A 25,490-nucleotide genomic window follows, 5' to 3' on the forward strand; every position below is an offset into this window, starting at 1 on the left:
GTCAATATCTTTCCTGTCGTCTTCGGACAGTATAAGAAGCATTCCCCCCCCCCACCTAGAAAAACCCTTTTGAGGGAAGGGCAGCTATATTTCCCCTATGTCAAATTTCTATCTGTTTATTCGCGTACTCTTACGAATGTTCTGGAAATAAATTCGTACACACAACTGATAGAATTTAAAATAAAAAGCATTCACTTAGAAATATTAATAATTAAATGTATTTAGTTTGTTATCCACAGACACGTGTCGTCTTTTGAAGACTCATCAGTGTAGTTAGACACAGCGAAGTTCAAACCTTTAGTCATTATTACGGAGAAAACTGTTGCATTTATTTACGGTAGGTTATCTGAGAGGGTTTAATTCTTTTTAAGAACATGTACTTGCATATTAGCTTTAAATGAAGCCGTCATTTCCTACAGATGTATAAGTAACCTCTCTAATTAATGCCTTTTTTTTTTTTTTTTTTTTTAATAAAGTTTGGACATAAAATATATATACTGGAAGAATTACCGACCCCAAGATTGTATCTCGAATCATTATTTTAATTTGGATTAAAATCCATTGCATGAGTGTTTAAAATTTTAGGTCTTTAAACAGAAATTTAGGGAACCTTGCTTGATTCACGTTTCTAAATTTTTTAGATGAGGATTGGTTATCTGTATTATTTGGATTCTTCTGACTACTCTTCTCCTCTTGAGTGTCATTTTCACAACGTTTCGGTCGATGTAACCTCCGACTTTCTTCAGGTGTATCTTGTCGAACTCGCGAATTTTGTTCGAAATTCCGTCCAAATTCCTGAGTTCGACAGAAACATTCCCGAGTTCGACAAGATACACTTGAAGAAAGTTGGAGGTTATATCGACCGAAACGTTGTGAAAATAACACTCAAGATAAGCACAGTAGTCAGAGTGATCCAAATAATACTTGTTTTATTTGTTTCCAATGACTATGGATCAAGGTCATGCAAATCATAAATATCTTAATTTACAAATTGACGACATCCATGTTCCCCTTTATGAAAAAAACTACATTGAACAAAAAGTAGCGCAGATTTTCACATCTTACATATTCTTTCTGAAAGTTCTAATGGTCAGCTAATTTATTTAAGAGTGGATAGCATAGATACAAATATATTACATCTCTCTCTCTCTCTCATATATATATATATATATATATATATATATATATATAACAAATAGAAATTTATATGTGTCAGTTTTACAAGTATTTTAATGGAACGTACTGAGACTTGTAGCACTTGTACTCCTCTCGAAGTAATCCTCCCGACCAACTCGACAAATAGCAAAATCTCACCCCTTCATTGTTGATATACATACATGTGGTGTTTCATTTTGTTTTTCTTTTCTCCACCACATTAATCAATTCCCGATGAAGAACGCAGGGTGTTTGAAATATGGATTATCATAAAAAATATTTAAAAGAAAACGACTTCGTTTTATGGAGATGTATTAGTTATAATAAAGGTTTGAAAACTTTCGATCTTCCTCGTAGACAAATACAGAATTGCCTGATATATTCCCTGTTTTTGTTACAGCTCGTTTGACTCGTTGGTCTTGTGGTCTTCATCAATTCACTGTTTGGTAACACATTGAAATACAACCTCATATTCCAGCAGTTTCTTTTCAAGTGCTGGAAACTATAAGCTTGTGGAACTATTCGTGCTGACTGTTTTCCTCCTACCCATAGCCCAAGGCCAATAGACATCGCCTGTTTTTGCGATGATCATCTTTTGTTCTTGTTCGCTATTTACATAAAAAAATTCACGTCTTGTCAGAAGCGATTTCAAAAAAGGAAATTTTACGTTTAGGCAGATTCCAAATGGCTTTGCATAATTCATGTTTTAATACCAGAGTTCAAATGTGATCGGATCAATATTGTATATACACTATTAGCCTCGAGAAACGAATGACTCAACAGTTTCACTTTGTTCATGCGTATGATAGCAACTTGGGTTCATTTAAACGTATACATGTAACCATCTGTAATAGGTATTGTTTCAGAATTAAAGAAATTCATAAAAAGTTGACCTGTCGTAAAACAGGATTGCAAAATCAAACTTACTTTATTATGAAGATAGTAAAATAATGTTATTTATTGCACTGACAGTAAGATTAAAGCATCAAATATATATATATATACAAAACAGAAAACCAACAGTTTTCTAATATACTGTGTGCATCCGATTGACGTCCTAAAATCAACTAATTTGCACATTGCTTCGCAAAAGGACATCAGTTTTTAATTTATATATTTCTCTAAGCCTGTTCGTTCATTTTTATTTATTTTTTTTTCGAAAACTACTCAGCTGATGTAGTTGAAATTTTCTACAGACCTTTATGATCAGGCCAGCGAACTAAGTATTATGGTATCCGTACGATATCTAGTTAGGCATTAACAGGGATTAGTATTTAATACAAAAATTAGCATACATTTAACTATATTTAATCATCAATTTGACATAAAGCATTCATTCTAAGTCGGTGTGTTATGATTTTGTCCTCCATTTTTAACAAGCTAAAAAGTGTATTTTTTTTTTCTAATTCAACAGCTGTTTTCATTTTTTTATAACAGACAATTCTATGAAATATTTTTTTATATATCGTGGATAGAAACTTAATACTTTTATTGTGTCTTTCAAGTCCATTTATCTTTGGGAATTTCAATTCTTCGTCAATTTTCCCCGAGTAACGCCGAGACATAGGTTCATCTAGAAATTATTAATATATATATATATATATATATATATATATATATATATATATATATATATATATATATAGTTAAATAATTTTGTTCGACGAGACATATGGCCAGCTTTGTATACATTTGGTACCGCCCATATTGAAAACGCCCTGTAAATACACGTCAGATTGTAGCCGTGAAGATGAGATTATTGGGTCATATCGGGTAGGGATAGGATGGAGATATCTATTCTGGAAAACAATGAAGATAGCGGCGACGGACCGAACCAAAAATCTAGGCCAAGTGCATTAATTACCCCCCCCCCAATGGGTGTGGTCGTACAAAGGTGTCTACGTGTTCACATTTTTCTTTTAAATTATTTAGAAATCTATTTATTAGAACGTTTTAAAGCAAACTGAACTTGCGGGTGCCTCGATAGTCATGGTCGTGTACACGTCACAAAAAGAAAGAAAAAAGTTTCTCTTCATTTACGGATTGTTTCGGGTTCTCCGTCAAATCATTAAATTGTTATTTGTCCAATCGACGCAGTCATGTACCTATTTACTATGCCTCCCCACGGGACAGAGTTAGACACCAGGGTCGTTTTTTAACGTGGAGAAAAGGTACAAAAATAAAAATTGTCTCAGTCGTGAAGGATTTCTCCTCCACCGAAAGAGAACAAGAAATAGAAGTGCAGCATCTGAAGAACAGATACTACACTTTGATCTTGTCCCGAAAAACCAGATTCCTTTGAAAGACAAAAGTGCTTCCCCCTCACTCACACACACACGTTTTTAGTTTGTTTGTTTTTTTTGTTTTTTTGTTTCTCTTTCTCTCTCCTTATTTTCTCTTCCCCCCCCCCCCGTGTCTTCCCCTTCTCTCCCTTTCATGCACACGCGGCTCTTAAGTATAGACGTAATGAATTTCATACGGAGATACGAAACCTGACCAGCTGTTGGGACTTCTTTCCCCCTACGTCATTACTCTTGCTACGAAAGTCAGGTTAATTACAATGTTTTAATGAACAATCATACTGCGGACATTCGTTTTGCTTTGTTAAAATCTGTAAATGCATTATAGCCAAAGTCCTACAGGATCAATATTAAATGCTGTTAAACCATAAACAGCAGGCGCAGATAAGACCATTTTTTTAAAATTGCATTTAGAATCAAATCCAATACTAACATTTTATATTTCTATAATTATATTAATATGATGCTTGAAATTGTTTTCGTTGTAGAAACTAAGTGAATTCTTTTACTACATAAGAACTTCAGAACAAAAAAAAAAAAAAAACTAAAATAAAAGGTACAGTATGTAATTTTGAGCTATTATTATTAATATTATTTTGATGCCAGTTTCAAGAAACAATGGATACCCCCTGTCAGGGTAGCTCCGCGGGACATTGTGAGGCAAAGGTAGTGCAATCCCAACCACACCCCTCCTGAATCGGCACTGATTAAGTCCAGTGGCAAGGCGTGTTAGACAACTAGAAACAATGCCGAGATAAGCGGAGAGCAGATACAGCACCTGGAATTCCCAAATCATCATTCATTTTAATACTGACCAGGCTCAGCGTTGCTTAATCACTAGGAGTTCTCACACAGATCATTATCTTGGATTACTCACTGACAACAAATGGTGGTGTTCCCTGGTGTCTGGGTAACAAGTCTCCCCAGATTTGTAGTACTCTCCACCCTTTTTCAATAACCTTTGCAAATGATTTTGCATAATCTATATATTAATAGGATAGTGCGTGCTATTTACGCTTACATCCAAGTGACTATCGTTTAATTGTTATGGACTTCCATTCCTTGTAGTAAATAATTTGGTGCTTATGCACTTATTTAACCGCGTTATCTTTAAAATAGTATTTTCAAGTTAAATTAAAGTTTTACGATATCCTTTTTTTTATTAAATTATTAGGTAAAAGTACAGAATAGTTACAAAACACTCCTCTCCGTGTTAAGAATGGATTTCTAAATAACGTTATTTCAGCACGGTTAAATAAGTGCATAATTACCAATAATTCCACCAAGAATTCTTCATAAATTTTAGTCTCGGTTTCGATTACAGCTGAAGGAACTCGTGTTATATTTTTCACAAGTTTTGCTTTCGGTTCAAGCTGATGCACCCAAGTCATATGGATATATTTTGTGGTTTTTGAAATCGCAACTTTATAATATATAAAGATCAATAGAACATTAACTCTATAATATATACGAAATCTGCAAGAATTACAATATCATATTTAAGCATACTCTACGACCGGGCTACGCCGGACGTCCCTGCTAGCTTAGATAAATACTTTTGCAGTTTTAACAAGTGCTACAATAATATCAGAGCGTCTCCATTTACACTGAACATCTACAGAATACCAACATCAATATATTACATATGAAAGAGTCCGTTATGGAATTTCCACGGGTCCCGCTAGTCAAAATAATTTGCAAAGCTTATTGAAAGAGGCGGGGCGTACTGGTAATTATTATATTTATGTATTTTTTTTTTTTTAGCAGTAAAAAAAAAACAAAAAACTACTACACGTCTATAATGATGACAGTAGCAATAACTGGCCAAATGTTCATAATTAGAATAACACATTCTTTGGTGTGAAGGTACAGAATAGTTAAAGTTTTCTTCAGCCTCATGTTAAGAATGGGTTTCTAAATAAGATTTAGAAACCCCTTCTTAACATGAGAAGGAAAGGCTTTGTTAACTATCCCGTTCCTAGGTAGTATTCTCCTTTTTCACGCCTATTCTACCGTTTGTTGTATTGTTATTAGATTTCTGTCCCAGCTGGCACTAGTTCTACACATTTTGAATTTTTTAAATTTTGATTTGGGTAAAGTGGTTTAGTGCCAGCGGCAGAAAATGTGATATGCGTTCAAACATTTATGATGTATTTCATCTCATAACACCACTGGGTTTCAGTCATCTCATAACACCACTGGGTTTCAGTCATCTCATAACACCACTGGGTTTCAGTCATCTCATAACACCACTGGGTTTCAGTCATCTCATAACACCACTGGGTTTCAGTCATCTCATAACACCACTGGGTTTCAGTCATCTCATAACACCACTGGGTTTCAGTCATCTCATAACACCACTGGGTTTCAGGAAGATAATGCTCTAACACCTGTTGTGAACGCATTTACTAATTTACCTAGAATTATTTCATAAATTTCTGAGGTTGGCTTTTAACGTAGGGTAAAAGAACAATTTTCAAATCGTTAATAAATTTATCGGGTATTTTACAGTATAGACAAAAATAATAAATCATTTTACAGTATAGACAATAATAATAAAGCATTTTACAGTATAGACAATAATAATAAAGCATTTTACAGTATGGACAAAAATAATAAAGCATTTTACAGTATGGACAAAAATAATAAAGCATTTTACAGTATGGACAAAAATAATAAATCATTTTACAGTATAGACAATAATAATAAAGCATTTTACAGTATAGACAATAATAATAAAGCATTTTACAGTATAGACAATAATAATATAATAATAAAGCACACACACACACACACACACACCAAATGTTACCAAAAGCAAAATAAGTTACTCTTTTACCTACTTGGATAAGTTTTTAGTGTTTTTAAAACTTATGTTAAAGCGTTTATTTACTTTGAAACAGAATTTGTAGATTTCGAGCAGTATTTTATTTCATTTTTAAGTTTTGAGCGATTATCGAGTCTTCCCAAACGATGGTCTCATGTCAGCCATGTTGTTCTCTGTGTAACTTAGCAACTCGACACTACTAGCTTTTCAAACTAAAAAAAAAAAAAAAAAAAAAAAAAAGCTTTAAAATAAATTAAAAAAATAATCTTACCCAAGTAAGATAGTAACTTATCTTGATTTTGGTAACATTTATATATTCGTTTTTTTTTTTTTTTTTTTTTTTTTACATTTTTCGTTTTGTTTATATTGCAAAATGTCCCATAAATTTATTAACGATTTGAAACTTGTGTTCTTTTACATTTATAGAATCCCTACTTATTTCTTTTTATAGATAAATATTTAAAATCTAATAAAAAAACATTTAAAATCTAATATATAAAAAATATGTAAAATCTAAAAAAAAAAAAAAAAACACATTTAAAATCTAAAGCACATTTAAAATCTAATTAAAAAACATTTAAAATCTAATTAAAAAACATTTAAAATCTAATTAAAAAACATTTAAAATCTAATAAAAAATAGAAAGAATTTTAAAAAAGAAACTTATTGCGGCATTTTTCAATGAACAAACTTACTTTTTATGTCAACGTATTTTTTTTTTCCTGTTAAACATGTCAAGGTGAGAAAGGGGGAAAAGTTTTTATGCGAAGTTCAGAAATGACCCACTTGCATGGCGTCACGTAGCAATGTAACCTGGCAAAGCAAAATTAGCGCGCGCGCGCACACACATCGTTACTTTGAAAGGTGTTGGGGAAATATATTGGCAAAGCGTGGAATGTTCAGGTAAATATTTAAAATCAATCAAGCAAACTGAAAAAGTAGGTCACAACACTAATAAATGCCTATAAAATGATTAAGATCGGACTTTTTGATCTAATGTAGTGTGAAAGAAACCATTACCTCAAACCTGAGCGTGACGGACCAAAGAGATTCCTATCTCAAACTTAAGCGTAAATGGGTTACACTTTTGCTTCAGGCAACGCTTAGTAGTCATGCTAGTCTTAAATAAAAATTTTTAAAAAAGTTACTGGCTTGTTTTCCCTAAACTTTGAAATAGTCCTTTTCGACAGACACAAACACACACTAAAACAATAACACAAAATAAAATAATAAATAAACAATGTTTAACATAAATTAGAACCGTATTTTATGTCAAGAAGCACTTTGAAAAAATATTTTCTTGGCCATGTAACAACTCCGAAGTGGAGGATTAAGATCAACGTTTCTTGCCATTATGTATCTAGTTGTGCCCTTCTCTCATCATAGACGTCACGTCTATCTGTTCAAACATACCGACATGGGTAAGGATGGATTATGGTTGACATCTGTCTCGGATAAACATTACAGCCTTCTGCCATTTTTCCTTCCACTGCTAGTCTCAATTCTATTCACTCTTCCTGGAGTGTGTCTTCACGGGACTTTTCCAATCACTGCGATCTTCAACAACAGATCCTCAGCTTGATGGGTCAATGCCACTTGCTACAGGTCTCGTTTGCGGACATTCTTGTCACGTAGAACAAGTTTTCTTGCTGATCTGGAACCGGTTGCGGGTTCGTCTCAAAGAATATCTTTTGAGATCTTCCCATCGTCCATTCGTCTGGCTAAGCCATCTGCGTCATCGTTGCGTGAGCAACATGGTTGCGATGTCCGCCTGATCAAAAACGCTCTTGTTTGAGAGATGATCTTGCCATGTGATTCTTAGGATTGTCCTAAGGTTGCGTAGTGAAAAGTGTTGAGTGTTTTCTTGGCAGAAGTAGACGGCTCATGATTCACTGCTGTAGAGCAGCGTGTTCAGCACACAGGTCCGGTAACCTTCATCTTGATATTCGTAATCAGCATCTTATCGTTCCAGACTTTCTTTGCAAAGTGAGCGATAGTTATTGCCACCCCGTAAATACGTTTGTGGAGGAATTAAGGTGGGATGGGGGTCATGAATGGAATCTTCATTGGTTGATTCGCATAGACCCCAGCTTTGACAATTTTGGCGTTTCTGTTCAAATGTCCGTTCCATACAAAGTTATCTTTGATATGGGACGTGTTCGTTAGAATGCATTACTTCCAGTAGCGTAAAGTTTTGTTTTTTCCCCAAGAAGTATTCTTTAAAACCTAAATAGCCAAACTTTTGAAGAATGACATTTGTTGCAATCCTGTTATCAGGCGACATAATTATTTCATCTTAAAAAAAAAAAAAAAAAAAAAAAAATGAAAGCGGGCAAAATGGCCTCGAAAAGGGCTATTTAAGAACCAGAAATTTTTAAATAAAATAACGTGTAAGAAAACCACGAAAGATTTAAAATAACTGTAATTTAAAAAGGTTTAGAAAAGAATAGTTCCAAAAAGAAATTCTTTTTTAAAACCTATCAGAAAAAAAAAAGATAAAAAGGGTTTTTTATCAACGTTTCGGTGTATAATCCTCTGAACTTCTAACCATGACAAGGTTACAAAGAATACGTCTGAAGAGACATAACCGTGAAAAGTGAAATATAACGGAAATGAAATAGCGATTTGAATTAATGTAAAAATATTTTTATTGAAATGTATTGCTTGTTATTATTCCCCACTTTCAAATAAAACTATTCCACTTCTATATAATATTCTGCTTATTCCTTCTTTAGTTAGTCCATATGTTACGCTTTGAAAATGGCAAAATACAATTTTTAAAGGTCAAACAGCTTTAAAAAAAAAAAAAAAAGACAAAAAAACGAGGGCAAATTTGCGAAATTTGGCATTACAAAGCCAATCTATGGATAAAAATATGATAATATAGCCTCGTTTTCGAATATCATTATAATGATATGATCATCGTTGTAATGGTGCGAGAAAAGGAACTCTAATTTTGACGTGCAGCGGTTTAAAAAAAAAACATTAAAAAAACAGTAAAAAAAGAAGTGCATTGTCTGCCAAGAGGTGCTGGACTAAAAGAATAAATTAAAGATTGTCTCTTACAATGTTATTTTATTTGTATTAAACCATGTAGCGCCATGTTACTTTCTGAGTATTTATTAGTACAGTGGAACCCCGAGATACGGTGTCTCTTCGATGCGTTTTTTATTCAGGTTACGATGTAGACTACGATGTTTTTCCGACTCCTGGTTACGGTATTTTGCCCCGCCTTACAGTGTTATTTATAATGTTATTTGATGATATACATATACAGTACAGTATATAAATACTATACTGTATTTTGTTACTAATTTTTAATGCCGTATCTCGGGCTTCTACTATAATTATTGATTTATCTCATTTAGCTCAGTTATACAGGGTGATCCCCCCCCCCAAAAAAAAAGAAATAACAGCTAAATGGAGGCCATCTAGAACATATGCTGTAGAATGGAGAAAAAAAAGGCCAAAGACCCTAGTGTTTTGATGTAATGTTTTGAATATAATAAACTAGTTATGACCAAAGTTTAATTTCATTCGGAGAAAACACTAAGAAACGGGGCCTACCCGTTTTTTTTTTTGGGGGGGGGGTCACCCTGTATATTTCAAATACAATTTTAATAGAAATGTTAATAAACTCAGATTGTTGTGTTTCATTTGTTTTTCTGTCCCAAAAACTATTTTTTTTTTTTTGCGTCATCCAGAAAAAATATCAGCTTCATCAAAACATTTATATATATGTTACTCATTCCGTGAGATTTCCACATGTCCTGCTAGTTTTTCTTATTTTGGTGGAAAAGCAAAACCAATTCTTGGTTTTTCCAACATTTTCGTTTTAGGCGATAATATTTATAGAAATAATTATTCGTTATAACTTTTTATCGTTTGAAAATACATTAAGTTTTCAAGAATTGGTGCAGAAACGCATTCTTTTTTTTAATATTTTTATGCATTAAATTGATCTCATGTTATTTTATTAAGTCATTTTTAACTAGACCCATTAAAAACAGGAAAAGTTATAGCCTGTTGACTTAGAATGATGCAAAATTAATGGTTGAATGTACTTATGTTTGTGCACATTTTTCGCATCCCTTACTGTGCATCGAACAAATATAGTCCTTAACTCGCTGCACCTTATAAAAGTTCATGCAAAATCTTAGCCAGATCGGCCCATAGTTTTCTGATAAAACTTCTAGGGTAAATTTAGTATTGTGGTAACTAATCACTGCTAATCAGTATTTTTTTTTTTTTTTTTACACAGTGATCACCACTTATCAAGACCCGGAAGCCACTCAGGGATAAGGGTTATTGCAAGTACATTACGTTAGTGTGGAGATTTGATGAAGTGTTTACTTAAGGGGGCGGTTCATTAGGAATTTGTTAACATTAGACTTGAAGACATCCAAGTTGTTGTCCGGAGGGAAGCAGGCAGACGGAACAGAGTTCCACAGGTGTGCAGTTCTAAGAAAGAAGCTTTGTTCATGGAATCCACGTTTTGATTTAGGCACAGATATAGAGTGGGGGAAATTTTTGACAGTGGATTCAGCTAGACGGGTGTTTTTCGTGAAAGATTGGCGAGGGGGGACCAGGGATTGGAGTTCAGACGAGCACCTGCCATGAAAATAACGATAAAACAAGGATAGGCTCGCAACGTCTCTTCTGTGGGAGAGGAGTTGCAGGTTAGAGAAAAGGGCATCCCCCACTAAACCACGAAGTCTATTTTGTACTCTGTCAAGGCATGATAGGCTGTTTTTGGCAGCTCCTGCCCAGATATGGCAACAGTATTCCATCCTTGGACATACTTGGCTTTTATATAGATAAAGAATTGCATCAGTAGTGAGATATCTTCTGGAGCGGTAGAAGGATCCCACCATCTTTCCAGCGACCTTGGCAACAGACTTGATGTACGTGTTCCATTTCAGATCAGGAGTAAAGGTCAAACCCAGAAGCTTGTCAAAACACGGGGCCTCACCCAGACGAGAGCCATCCATCACAATTGATGCCAGCTGGGGATCAGAGCGTTGATGATGTAAGGATAGGAGTTTGGTTTTGGATGCATTAAAGGTAACTAGCCACATCTTCCCCCACTGAACCACGCGCTCGAGATCAGAGGAGAGAGAATCAGAGAGAACTTCATCATTTACAGCCTTTGATGTGTTGCCGTAGATGGTCGTGTCATCAGCATAGATGTCAACGAATGATTTAAGTATGTGTTTAGGGAGGTCATTGATGTAGATCAGGAAGAGAGTTGGGCCCAGGATTGACCCCTGAGGGACTCCAGCATTTATATTGCAGGCATCCGATTTTTGTAGCTCACTCTCACTCTTCATTTCAATAGCGAAATACGTCTTATAAGAGTAACTGTAACTTCCTGTCAAAAACAAAATGTCGAACCCTTATCATTACTGGCACTAATAAGGAGTGCAATCAACCAAATAACTACGGAACTTTAAATGTTTAAAATTTCTACTCAATGTTTAAAATTTCAAAACAATTCCGTCACAGTTAATTAGGCCAACCAATATTATTTTGGGACTAATTTCTCAACTTTAAAATAATTGGTGCTTGTCCAGAATTTCCCCCCCTATATATATATATATATATATATATATATATATATATATATATATATATATATATATATAAAATTAATCTGTATGATTACGTACCCGTGACGAAAAGAAAATATTGTACACCAAAAATCATATACATTGATCAAATAGTCCTATTATTAAATAAGTCAAACTATGGCTAAACTAACAGCGACGATATCGCGACGTCATTTTCAGAAGGGAAATAACTTCAAATAATTCGAACTTGCGAGATTTTAGAAAGCCATTCTTAACATAGTGACATTGGAAAAATTCAAATTCGCTGAAATGACTTTTTTATAAAAATCAAACTACTTGATTAATTTACATGATTTTTTTGCAATTTTGAACATAAATAAATGAATAGACATGTACATGATGTACATGTCCGTGACGAAAAGAAATTCCATCACGGACACGTAGATCATGTAATTTTTTTGTCCTTGTTTTTCAGTAAAAGAGAAATTCTAGACAAACACCAAATAATTTGTTACCAATATTAAAATATATTTTTTTTAAATAAACACATTTTTTAAAAAAGAAAATAAACGATCTGTTATTTTATTTGTTTTTGTTAGGTATGGGCAAAATGAATGCCGATGCTCAAAATGTATAAACATTTTGACCCCTCCTTTTACTTAAAAATTCACCAAAAATCAGGAAATTAACCAATTTTAATGAAATTTTCAATATTTATCAAATAATAATATAATGAACTAATTATTTTTATTTAAACCAGAGTGGAAATGTATTATTTTGTTTAAACAAAAAAATACCTTTACTAAAAGTTATGATTTTCAGTAGTAAATAAAAAACAATTTATTTTTGCTTTTTTTATAAATAAATAAAGCATCGTAATTTGTAACAATAAAAAAAATTAAAATAATTTTTGCAGGAACATTACGAAAAAAGCCCCTAAAATCCGTATTAATGAATTCGATATAACTCGAAGAAAAATGAATTTCTCGAACTACCGTTACCATTGAATTAAGCATTGTTTATTTAATATTTTCACACACACAAAAAACAAAAATAAAAGCAAAAACATTACTTTTTTTTCAAATTACAGATTTCGCATCATTTTTACATGCAAGATTTTAATAATTTCCTTGCTCGCAAGAATGAGAAACTTTCGGCGTAACATAATTTTTATATAATATTGAACAATAATTAAAAAAAATTAATTGAAAAACAGGAACACAAAAAATAATTAAATTAAAAAATGATAAAAATTGATACAAATGTTCAGAATAGGAATGTATGGATGCACATCGGGGGGGGGGGGGATCTGACACCCCTACCTCCTTTTACTATCATGACTTCATTTTGAAACAGCGTTTACATTGGCTGAAATTTTGGGCCTCCTTATAATCGTGTTTACAAAATTTTAGTTTGTTGCGTTTTTGGTGAACAGTAAATTACTTGCTTTTTGAGGGCTAATTAAGTTATTTTTGAACAAATAAGTTTTTTTTTTTTATTTAATTCAATATCGTAGGACTTTACTAATTATCTTTGAAATAAACCCAGAAAACTAATATTTATCTTTTAAAGGATTTTTACAATGAATTTATTGGGTTTGTATTACTGTACACAGATTCGAAAAAGTGGTAAAAAAAAACAAACAAAAAAAAAACAAATAAATGTTATCAAAGGCAAGATAAGTTACTTTTCTACCAAACTGGATATATTTTTTTGTGCTTTTATTCAATGTAACATGTTTATTCAGCTCGAAAAACATGCAGTGTTTACCGATGTATTGGAAAATTCAAAATGGCGCCCGACTCTCTTTAACACGGTAAGTTTGGGAAAAGGTGTTATAAATAATAAACTAGACAAAATACTATTTAAAAAAAACACCGAATATATGTCAACCTATGTCACGGTAACATATATTGAGCGAATTTCTAACAGTATTTTGTCTAGTTTATTATTTATAACACCTATTCCCGAACTTACCGTGTTAAGAGAGAATCGGGCGCCATTTTGAATTTTGCAATACATCGGTAAACACTGTATGCTTTTCGAACTGAATAAACATGTTACATTGAATAAAAACACGAAAATTATATCCAGTTTGGTAGAAAAGTAACTTATCTTGTCTTTGATAACATTTATTTGTTATATATTTGTTTTTTGACAACTTTTTCGAATCTATGTGTACAGTAATACAAACCCAATTTATTTAACTTCAAAATTTAGTTGAATTGGTTAGCTCGCCGTGAAAACATTTTTCCTCACTTTTTTTTTTTTTTTTTTTTTTTTCACGTGTACAAATATTTTTTTCCTTTTAGGAATTAACTTTAGTCTCTAATCTTTCAAATACAATCAAAAAGTATCCGGAAACCTAAAAAAAATTGATAAATCGGCTTTCAAAACTAGCCCCCCCCCCCTCCCCATTTTTGCCCGTACCTAGTTTTTGCGATATGTTTTGAATGAATTCGGTTATTTATACGAAAGTGCATTTTTACCTAACTGCGAGTTGGGAATAATTTTTACCGTTGACCAATTTGGTACCCCCCCCCTCGTGCGAGATGGTCCAGTGGTAAGAGTTTAAGCTTCTTGCCATGAGGTCCCGATTTTGAATCTCGCTAGATTCAGCCACTGATTAGTCGTAGACTACGAAACACGTCAATGGATAATATTTTACAAGCAATATTTATTTATTTATTAGGCATGGGAAAAATGGTGGAATAAAGATAGGGGGACACAGTTTTGAAAACCGATTTATCGTAGTTTTATTGTAGGTTTCCGACTACTTTTTTTTTTTAATTGTATTTGAAAGATTAAAGTTAATAATAAAAAAAAATTTGTACACACGAAAAAAAGTTATGAAAAATGTTTTCACGGCGAGGTAACCAATTCAGCTAAATTTTGAAGTTAAATAAATTCATTCCTTTTCTGGGTATATTTCAAAGATAATTAGTAAAGTTCTAAGGTATTGAATTAAATAATAAAAAAAAACTGTAAAAAAAAAAAAAAAAACCCAGCTTAATTAGCTCCCAAAAGCGAGAGATTCTCGCTTCGCAGAATGTCAATAAAACTGAAGTCTTTAAAAGTTAGATTATGCAGAAGCCCCAAATATCAGATAATCGAAAGGTGATCTGAAAATGACGTCATGTAGTTAAAAGGAGGTAGGGGGGACTGGTTTTCCCCCCTCCCAGCAGTGCATCCGTAGATTCCTATCGTGAACGTTTGTATGATTTTTACCATTTTTAATTTATTTTTCTATGTCGCTGCTTTTAAATTATTTTTTTTATTTTTCAAAATTATATAACAATTATGTTACGCCGAAAGTTTCACATTCATGCAAGCAAGGAAAATATTAGAATCTTACATATAAAATTACGCAAAGCATGTAATTAAAAAAAAAAGCATGAAAATTTGTTGCAATTAGAATTGTTTTTTTGGGTAAAAATATTAAATAAACAATGCTTAATTCAATAATAATATTGGTAGTTCGAGAAATTAATTTTTCCTAGAGTTATATCGAATTCATTAATACAGATTTTAGCTGTTTTTTTTTTTTTTTTAATATTCCTGTAAAAATATTTTTTTTTAATTGTTACAAAATACGATGCTTTATTTTCATTTAAAAATAAATTCATACATTTTTTTTTTTACTGCTAAAAACCATAACTTTAGTAAAGGCATATTTTGTTTAAACAAAGTACATTTTCACTACCGATATTATCATTGAATTAAGCATTGTTTTTGTAATATTTTCACACAAAAAAATTATTACAAAAAATATTCCTACATTGTTTTTTAAACTACATGTTTCGCATAGTTTTCATATGTAAAATTCTAATATTTTCCTGTCTTGAATGAATGTGAATATTTCGACGTAACATAATTTTTATATAATCTTGAAAAATAAATATTTGTTTTTTAAATTTAAAAGCAGAAAATAATTAAATTAAAACATGGTAAAAATCATACAAACGTTCACGATAGGAATATACGGATGCACTTCTGAGAAAATGAAAAAAGAAAATCAGTACCTCCTGCCTCCTTTTAACTACCTGGTGTTGTTTTCAGATAGCCTTTCGACTGTCTGACATGGAGCTTCCGTATAATACATGTTTATAAAACTTGCGATTTTGCGAAGGGCAAAATCTCTCGCTTTTGGGGGCTAATCAAGCTATTTTTTGTATAGACATGTTTTTTTTATTTAATTCAACATCTTAGGACTTTATTAATTATTTTTGAAATAGACAGAGAAAACTAATATTTATCTTTCAAATGATTTTTACAATGAATTTATTTAACTTCAACATTTAGCTGAAATTGTCAGCTGTGTACAAGTATTTTTTTTCCTTTTGGGAATTAACTTTATTCTTTAATCTTTTGAATATAATCCAAAAGTAGTCGGAAACCTACAAAAGAATTATAATAAACCGACTTTCCAAATTATATCTCCTATATTTTTCCAACATTTTCGCCCCTACCTAAAAAATAATTGGTTCATTATATTCAATGATCATTTTGATAGATACTGAAAATTTCATTAAAATTAATTAATTTCCTGATTTTTGGTTAATTTTTAAGTAATGGGAGTGGTCAAAATGTTTATAAATTTTTAGCACCGGCATTCCTATATATATATATTATATACGAGGAGCATCAGTAGCAGTGTCAGAAATTTCGTGAAAACTATTGAATAATTCCACCCGCTATCTTTCGAAGCTTATAACTCCTCGAAAAATATAATTCAAGCCCTAATTTTTTTTTTTCAGTTAAAGGAGCAAGGACCAAGGTTTCATTAAAAAACAAAAAAAAAACAAAAAAACAAAAAAAAACAAACGTGGTTTTTTTAAAAAAGGTTTTAAACTTCGGACTTTACGGGTAAATTTCTAAAAAACACTACTTTTTTTTTGTTTTAAATTTGAATATATTATTTATTGATCCTTTATCTTCAATTTGTGATATATAAAACTTTGGTACATAAATTAATTATTTACTTTTTAATAGACATTTGAAAATGGGGGTGGGGGGCGTGAATTTAAAAAAAATCGTTTGTCTAAAATATTATATTCGGTTTATTGGAAAAAGCATAAAATTTCACATTGACTCTGAAAATATCGTAAAAATAGAATCAATAGAAAATTTTTTATAGATTTTTAAAGTTTAAAAATTGAAAAATACTGAACTCGTAACATTCAATTAATTTCATTACTATTTTTTTTTTTAAATATTTCTATTACTTTTTATACAACTTTAATAGTTTATTTTGGAAGTATAACCCATAAAGAAAATAAACAACCCATTTTTAAAAGAGAAATTACGAGTTTTTATATTTTATTTGCAGTTTCGTGTTAGCGGTGTCAAATTCCTAGAAAAATTCTGATACACCTAGAGCATCAGCATCATTCCACGTTTGGATTGATCGATTACTTTAGTTTTTTAGGCATATAACTCCTTTGTGTTGTTCGATATCGAAAAAACGAATCTATATAATAATATATTAAAGTAATTTCATATTCGTACGTACATGATCACCCTCCATCCATGATTGAAAAATCCGATCGAAGAATAATTGAAATAGTATTTCGACAAAATAGAGAAATAAAAAGGAACAAACCGAGTTATGTGTTCATCGACGTTTCGTCTTTATTTCATTCAGAGGAAGTCTCGAAATAAAGACGATACGTTGATGAATACATAACTCGGTTTGTTCCTTTTTATTTCTCTCTCACACACACACACATATATATATATATAGGATTAGGTGTTTTTTGAAAAAAGAATTTCAGCAGAGTGCTCAATTAAAAGGAAAATCCGAAATATAAGAACGTATTTATATTTTGTATTTTGTGTACAGAAAGTTGTTAGGAGACAAGTCATTGGTACCGTCGGTTTCAAGCCCAATAATTAGGACCGTTTAAGATATCCATATCAAGCTCTCTTCAGCCAATACTCATCTATATATATACTATTTACTATATACTATTTGTATTAGATTGAAGTTTACTATTGCTTATATGAGGTAAATACTGCATCTCCTTTGATTTCATTGTATATAATGGTAAACTTCAATCTAATATAAATACCAGTATTTATATATAGTTTAATCCCAACCAAATACGAAAAGCTCATTACACACACAATAGAGAGTAGAGCTTATTATAAGAGAAAATAAATTATAACTGTAAGTTGAATTTTACAATCAAATTTATTGTTCGACCGAATACTAAAAAAAAAAAAATTTACAAAGACCTTATTGCACGGAGTTTCAAAGAATGCTTTGTGTGTGTGTGTGTATATATATATATATATATATATATATATATATATATATATATATATATATATATATACACACACACACACACAAATTATTTAAAATTTCATCTGATGTGACTCTGGGGAGTCGAACATGAAACTTAAACTAAATACACTCTAGGCTTTATCTATTTAGCTCTTCCTCGAAAGAAGATTAGACGCAAGATCAGGTGTAGGTGTGGATTTGCAAAGCCAGATTACTAGGATAAGTGCACGCTGGCCTACAAAAAATACCTTAGCAACCCCGTCCACATTCCCAGTAAAAGTGCCCCAGTTGGATACTTGTGCAGTATACGGAAAGTGCTATTTTTTTTTATATAGGATCTTAAATTAAAATTTTACGGTATCTTGCTTATTAAATTGTTAGGTGAAGGTACAGAATAGTTACAAAGCGCCCTCCCCCTCCCATGTTAAGAATGGGTTCCTAAATAATAAGATCATTACTTCAGCTCGATCCGTATTTTGCATAAGTACCCTCAGACGATCAGCAACGAGAAAGTAAAGCTTGAGTGTCTAACCAGAACCATACCAAGACAAACAGCGACAAAGCCACTGTTGGGCTGAATCGGGAGGACATACCTTGGACTGGTATGAACGACCCCACTCTGCACTGTATTTGTTCTGTCCGAGCATAGTACGATAATATCATGAAGTCTGCTTTCGTGCTACACCTTCATAGGATGGAAATATATGACAAACTCCTACAGAGGTTTTGGTGATAGACTCCCTACAAGTGTCGTCATCCTTTTAAGGACACCAGTTATAATATACAACGGATGGAGAATACAACTGTGGAATTTCCACGGATCTCGTTATTAAAAACGAGAGTTATTATTTTATCCATAACTTGGGAGGGGCGTGAATTATGGTTTTCTACGGTTATAGCACTATTAGTTTGTAAATAATAAATCAGATCAGATTTGAACCCGCAATAGAAAAAAATGGTTACAGAATGTTACCTGATAATAACAAAACTAATTGAAAACTGCTTTTCTCAATTTTAGATACATAATACTAACTGGATTTTAAATGGAAATGATACCTCATTTAGTAATATATAATGAAAATAACAAAACGGCTATATAGGTTTTTCTAGCAGCGTTCTGCCATGATTGCGATCTTTAAAACTTGTTGCATATATATATATATATATATATATTATATATGTGTGTGTGTGTGTGTGTGTGTGTGTGTGTGTGTGTGTGTGTGTGTGTGTGTGTGTGTGTGTGTGTGTGTGTGTGTGTGTGTGTCTAAAGAAGCTTTGAATAAAAAATGCAAAAATAAAAATAAAAGAATGCAGTTTAGATTCACGGAAGAAAAAAAATTTTTTAACCTATCGCAAACTAAGCACCTACATAAAACGATTTCTAAAAAGTTTATAATGACCAAAGAGAATTCATTTATATAAGGATGAAAAAAAAGCCTTAAGTAAAATTGTTAAATAGAAATAGACTTATCACTTGCATAAGCCGATTTCGCAAAAAGTCTTCAATTTTAAAACAGAATTTAACTACATAAGGATGAAAAGAGAAAACCTTAACTAAAATTTTGTAAATTTGTTGTAAAACGGGGATCATCAGCTGCTTACGTCATATACATTGTTTTTGAATCTTCGAAACAGTGTTTCATGGTAAACAACTGATGATCCCTTAAATTACATTAGTACTGTACTGAATCCGAGAGAGCAAGTTGCCGCATTGATTGCAGGTTATTAAATGAATTACTGACTAAATAGTTTTTTTTAACGAATGATAATTTTTTTGTATAGTTTTAAAGGTTAAAAAACTTCCAAAACTATATACATTGAAAGAGGGGTTTCCACTTTTTTTTTATTATTTACTTTATTCCGTGTAGGAAGATTTTTTTTGAATACGGCAAAATAAGTGTCCGTTTTAGCGATCGATTCGAAAACATGTTTTTATTTGATGTGCTTGTAAATTGTATAGTCATGAATTTTCCATACTATACATTAACACTTATTTTAGAATTTTGAGTTGGGGATCAGGTTATCACATCCACTTCCGGGTCACTCAAACGTGTTAGAGCAAGTAACCAATTTTTTTCGCCATGAGAGATAAATTGATATTTCTGGGGGTACTTTTTGTACTTTTTACATATGAAACAAACTTTCTTTTAATACTAATATATATATATATATATATATATATATATATATATATATATATATATATATATATATATATATAAGTGAAAGTGTCTGTGTGTGTACATTTCCCTACGCAATAACTGTCAATTTTTAGTCTGCAGACTCGAAATTTGATATACAGGGTACTGAGATTTGGGAAAATCGATGTGATCGGTTTCCGGACAGAAATTTGTCGATTAAGGGGTCAAAGTTCAACGATTTGAACTCTACGAAACTCCTCCGACAATTTTCGGTCTAAACACTTGAAATTTTAGATATAGGTTCATTGGACATGGATCTAACTTAATAATTTGATTTGAGCCAAAAACAATCAATTTTAAGGGGTCAAAGTTAAAACAATTAATCACTTTTTTTTTTTGCTCAACATACATCTCCAAACACCCGGCCAACGCCAGGAACCCATGCTAGTATATCTATAACAGTGAACGTGTCTGTGTGTCTGTGTACATTTTCCTTCGCAATAACTGTCAATTTTCAGTCTACAGACGTGAAATCTGATATACAGGGTACTGAGATTTGGGAAAATCTGTGTAATACGTTTTCGGGCAGAAATTTGGCTTTTAAGGGGTCAAGGTTCAACGATTTTACCTTTGAGAACTCTAAACTTCTGACAATTTTGGGTTTAAACACTTGAAATTTTACATATAGGTTCCTTCGACATGGATCTAACTTAATAACTTGATTTCAGCCAAAAACAATAAATGTTAAGGGGTAATAATAGGGGTCAAAGTTTTTTAAAAAAATTGACCTCTGTGGTCTCTACCAAATTACTCAGACAATTTCCGGTCTAAACATTTGAAATTTTACATAAAGTGTATTCAGAGATAGGGCAAGCTTTTTCATAGGTTTAGGTCGAAAATCTTTAGTTACCAATATATAAATGTATGTATGTATGTATGTTTGCATGTATGCCCATCACTTTCGACAGAGGTGGCAGATTTTATAAAGATCAGTATCGTTTTGAAGTTCGACCTTTCAGGCGACAAATATCGAATTTTGGCTAAAAACATTAATATCTTCACCTTAAACAGGGCACTTTTCTACGGGGGGAGGGTCGCTTTTTTCGCCGATATATTTGAAAGTCATCCTCTCTTTTCGATTGTCTAGCCTTAATTTTAAAAAATGTCATTTCCGGTTAGGCGGTGGTGTCGTAACAGTATAGACGTCAGGTTTTTTTCCCCGTTCTCTTCCCCCTTTGCGGTAAGAGTTCGAGCCTGCCTTCCTCCTACCACTTTTTTTTTTTTTTTTGCTTAACGTACACATCCAAACATCCGGGCAACGCCGGGCTGAAATGCTAGTATATATATATATATATATATATATATATATATATATATATATATATATATAAATTCGGCAAAAATTAATTTCAATTTTGTTTGTTTTGTGTAAAAGCACCCCTTTTTGTGATAATGTGTAATTTTTAGGGGGGTTTTCTACAGGGAATTCAAGGTTAGTGGTAAAAAAAAAAAAAAAAAAAAATAGTTAACGGTCCTAAGAAGTGGAGAATGGTTTGAAATGTGGGATTAATTTACGTTAAATTTTTGTAAATTTCTTTTTCATGGAGGTGAGACACAAGGTTAAGTGTGAAGTTGATATTTCTGCAAAACTAATCGAATCCGAACTTGCCACACCTAGGTTTCCAATCCATACCGTTAACCACTTAAGCCATCGAAATTGATTCCTCACTCTAAATTTTTAAAATCAATTTTTTTCGCCAAATTTTTCGAAATGATCACAATTAATCGCCTAAAAGAGTAGAATTTCATTTGGGAGAGAGACTGAGGGGTATTTTACAGAATTTTCTATGGCCTAGAACTTGAAGGGCCGGAAAAAAATGTTCTCATATAACTGAATTGACACATACTTTTCTGTAACGATAAAAATCTTTGGTGTTTATTCAGAATTACACTTATTTAAAAAAAAATAAAAATAAAAATAAATCTTTATGGATGTACGTACTCGTAAAGGAACGAACATGTCATATTCCAAAAATCACGTATATTGATCAAGTATTTTTTTATACTAAGAAAATCAAAATTTACGATTTTTAGCAATTTTACTACTAAACTGCATGGAACAAGTTGATTTTAAGCACGACACTTCGAACAGAGTAGTCTCTTCCTTATTTATTTCAACGGATTTCTTGATGGTCAACAAAAACACTACGATTCACTTAGTCATAAAATTTGATTTTTTTAAATTAAAAAAAAATTTACTTCATCAAATTACGTGATTTTTGGAATATGTCATCTTCGTTTCGTGGCTAGTACGTACATCAGACTTTTCTGTATTTTCTTTACTTTTAATTTCCGCCATAAGTGCACTTCTGAATAAGCACCAAATCTCTGTTGCTGTTTTGCTTGTGCGTGTTTTTGGTTTTATTGGAAAACAATCAGAAAGGTTAATTGGAAAGAAAGGGAAAAACAGTAAATTGCTCGAACTACAGAGATAAAAGTTCCGTAAACTTTAAGATTTCAAAATATATCGACAAAAACAGTTTGCGCTTCCGGCCAAGCGTCGTGTGTCCAACTTGTACTTTTTATCTTACAGCAAATAAATAATACAAAGTGTAGTATCTGTTTTGATACTACACGTCAGTGGCCGAAATCCTTCTAGACTGAGAACATTTTTAATTTTGGATACTCACGCAGAATACTGTGCTATTTTTTTTTTAATAGGATTTTCGAGTTGAATTCAAGTTTAATGATCTTTTGTTCATTAAATTGTCAGGTGAATGCCCTCCTCATGTTAAGAATGGGTTTCTAAATAATAGCGTCATTATTTCAGCACGGTTTGTATTATGCACGATTATTTACTTTTGTCATATTCTAGAGTGTCCTGGGAGGAGGGAGTGAAATTTCACCATAATAAAAAAAAATACCTTGTGTCTAATTCTTTCTTCGTGTGGAAACAAGCTAATAGGGGAAAAAATAATCGAGCACTATATATATAAGAAAAAGAGTTGCTACATTTGAAAAGACGTTTGTTGCTCAAGCGACAAATATGCTCGCAATTTCCAACTGTGTCGAGAGAGTTTAAATATATACATAGTTAATCATGTCCAGTTATAACAAAACTTTTAAACACTTTTCATTATCATCTGTGGTACGTAACAAAGTATCTGAACTATATTTGCCTTGGTCGCCATGACGGGCGCGGAGAATGGACGGGGGAGGCGCCATTTACCTGTTGTCGATATCATAGCTCGCTCATTATACAGGTAGGCAAAGCCAGCAACCACAGGTGAACTGATGCACAAAAATCAAACTAGAAGATAAATAAATATACCTTACCTAAAGTTGAAGTTGTATTTAAAGCGTTGAGAAAAAACTCCTTGGTAAAAATATAATAATGTCCGTATGTGCCCGAAAAATGAACGAGTAGGAAATATTTGCAATACCTGTCAGCGGGGTTATCTACCCGAGATAGTCTCCAACAATGGACTTTAAGCAATAAACGATTAACAACAACAAAACAAAAAAAAAAAAAAAAAGAAAAAGAAAGATACGAACGACCTGAATACACCTGCGCCGTTGTACCATCGGACGACGTGGACAGGTTGTTGTTACGGTGCGCGTGATTGGTTAAGGTGAGAAGTTTGAATAAACTAATAAAACGCCAAACACAAACAATGAGGAATGAAAGTAAATATTAAAAAGAGGGGGGGGGTCGCTTCGTAGTTAAATAAGTTGAGTAACTTATAAAGATGGCGGCCATAGAAAAAAAAACAACGTAAAAATCTGTTCATGATTTAAAAGTAGTTTAATGTTGTTGTTGTTGTTGTTTTCGCTGTGTATTAATAAATGAGGAATCATTTCCATTAACATCCAGTTAGTATTATGCATCTAAAATTGAGAAAAGCACGCTTGAAAAATGTCAACGTTACTTGAAAGAAACTGAAGCAAAACAAAATGGTAACTGAATTTGACCTGATGTCGTGTTTATTTAACAACAAAACTCGAATTTCAACTTAAAATAATTCCTTACTTAATAATAATAATAATAATAATAATAATAATAATAATAATAATAATGTAAATTAATAACGAAAACAATATAAAATGCAATGCTTAAACAGATATTTTTTTCATGACCGCGATCTTTATAAATTGCCATAAGTAGAAATGTGAATTAGCTCACAAGTGATAATAACGAAATAATAATAAAAAACGCGAAAAGGATAAATTAAAGCAACAAAAGGAACACAAACAGAACCACACAGCGTTATTTTTTATTTATTTATTTGTACATGTAAACCTCGATATTTTCTCTCTCCCACCGCGGAAACATGTGACAACAGGTCAAAAAGTGAGGATTGAAAAGTTAGCGTCCAAGAGGTAGAGCACTCTAGCTTACAAAATTAAAAACAAAAATGTCTCTCTAGACCCATCGCATTCTCCGGTAGAGGCGCCCCATGCGATTAATATTAAACTCTTTCTTAAAATGTGAGTAGGTAAAGCCTGGGAGAGTGGAACTCGTAGAGTTGCATAAAATTATACTTCAACCCAACAGAGAAAGGCCAGAAAATGCTGCAAGGGCTTATCATCTGTTGGACTAATTGTCGAAGGCATACGAGGTGCCTTCAATAAGTTTCCAGACTTCTTTTGTACATGCGTTTAAAATTGTCGTAGTCTCTTGAAAATGCAATATGTTATTTCTATACATCTTATGAGATGACTGGCCAATTTTTATGATTTCGGGTTCAAATGAACAGCTACAGCAGGAATTGGAATATACCCTACTAAAGCCTGATTGCTACTGCTGGTGAATTTCAAAAATGCAATCTGGACGTAAAGATTCTGTTGGAAAAAAAGCCACAAACACGTATGGGATGTTTCAGACTGCTTTTGGACCATCTTACATGAATCGAACATCAGTTTTGAGTGGCATAATATTCAAGGAAGGTAGGGAGTCTGCAAGGGATGATGAAAGATGTCGGAGGAGTAAGAAAGTGAGAACACCAGAGTTGATTAAATAAAACATTTTATGGATAAGGACCGTCGTGTGTTTATAGAGACAATAAGTGCACAGTTTGATGTCAGTGTGGGAACTGTACACAATTATTCGTGAGGAACTGAAGATGCGAAAGATTTGCGTGAAGTTTGTTCCAGACAAGATCAGAAAGAAAGACGTTGTCATGACCAAGATGGGCATAAATTCAAGTT

General features: G+C 32.3%; 1 protein-coding gene across 4 annotated transcripts in view; it reads right to left on the bottom strand.

Annotated features, from left to right (window-relative positions):
* LOC145248075 (protein PALS2-like) overlaps positions 1-23,829 on the bottom strand; it is a 203,812-nt gene extending 179,983 nt beyond the window's left edge. For 2 of the 4 annotated variants that reach the window (XR_013863323.1, XM_080109855.1), the window contains exon 1: positions 23,619-23,829. The gene's annotated coding sequence lies outside the window, so the exon portion shown is untranslated. The remainder of the gene's footprint in view (positions 1-23,618) is intronic. The other 2 variants (XR_013863322.1, XM_080109854.1) reach the window with 2 other exon arrangements.
* Positions 23,830-25,490: the final 1,661 nt, after the last annotated feature.

Source organism: Euprymna scolopes, chromosome 26 (genome assembly GCF_053919585.1).
Source record: "Euprymna scolopes isolate OS-2025 chromosome 26, ASM5391958v1, whole genome shotgun sequence".
Taxonomy (NCBI): domain Eukaryota; kingdom Metazoa; phylum Mollusca; class Cephalopoda; order Sepiida; family Sepiolidae; genus Euprymna; species Euprymna scolopes.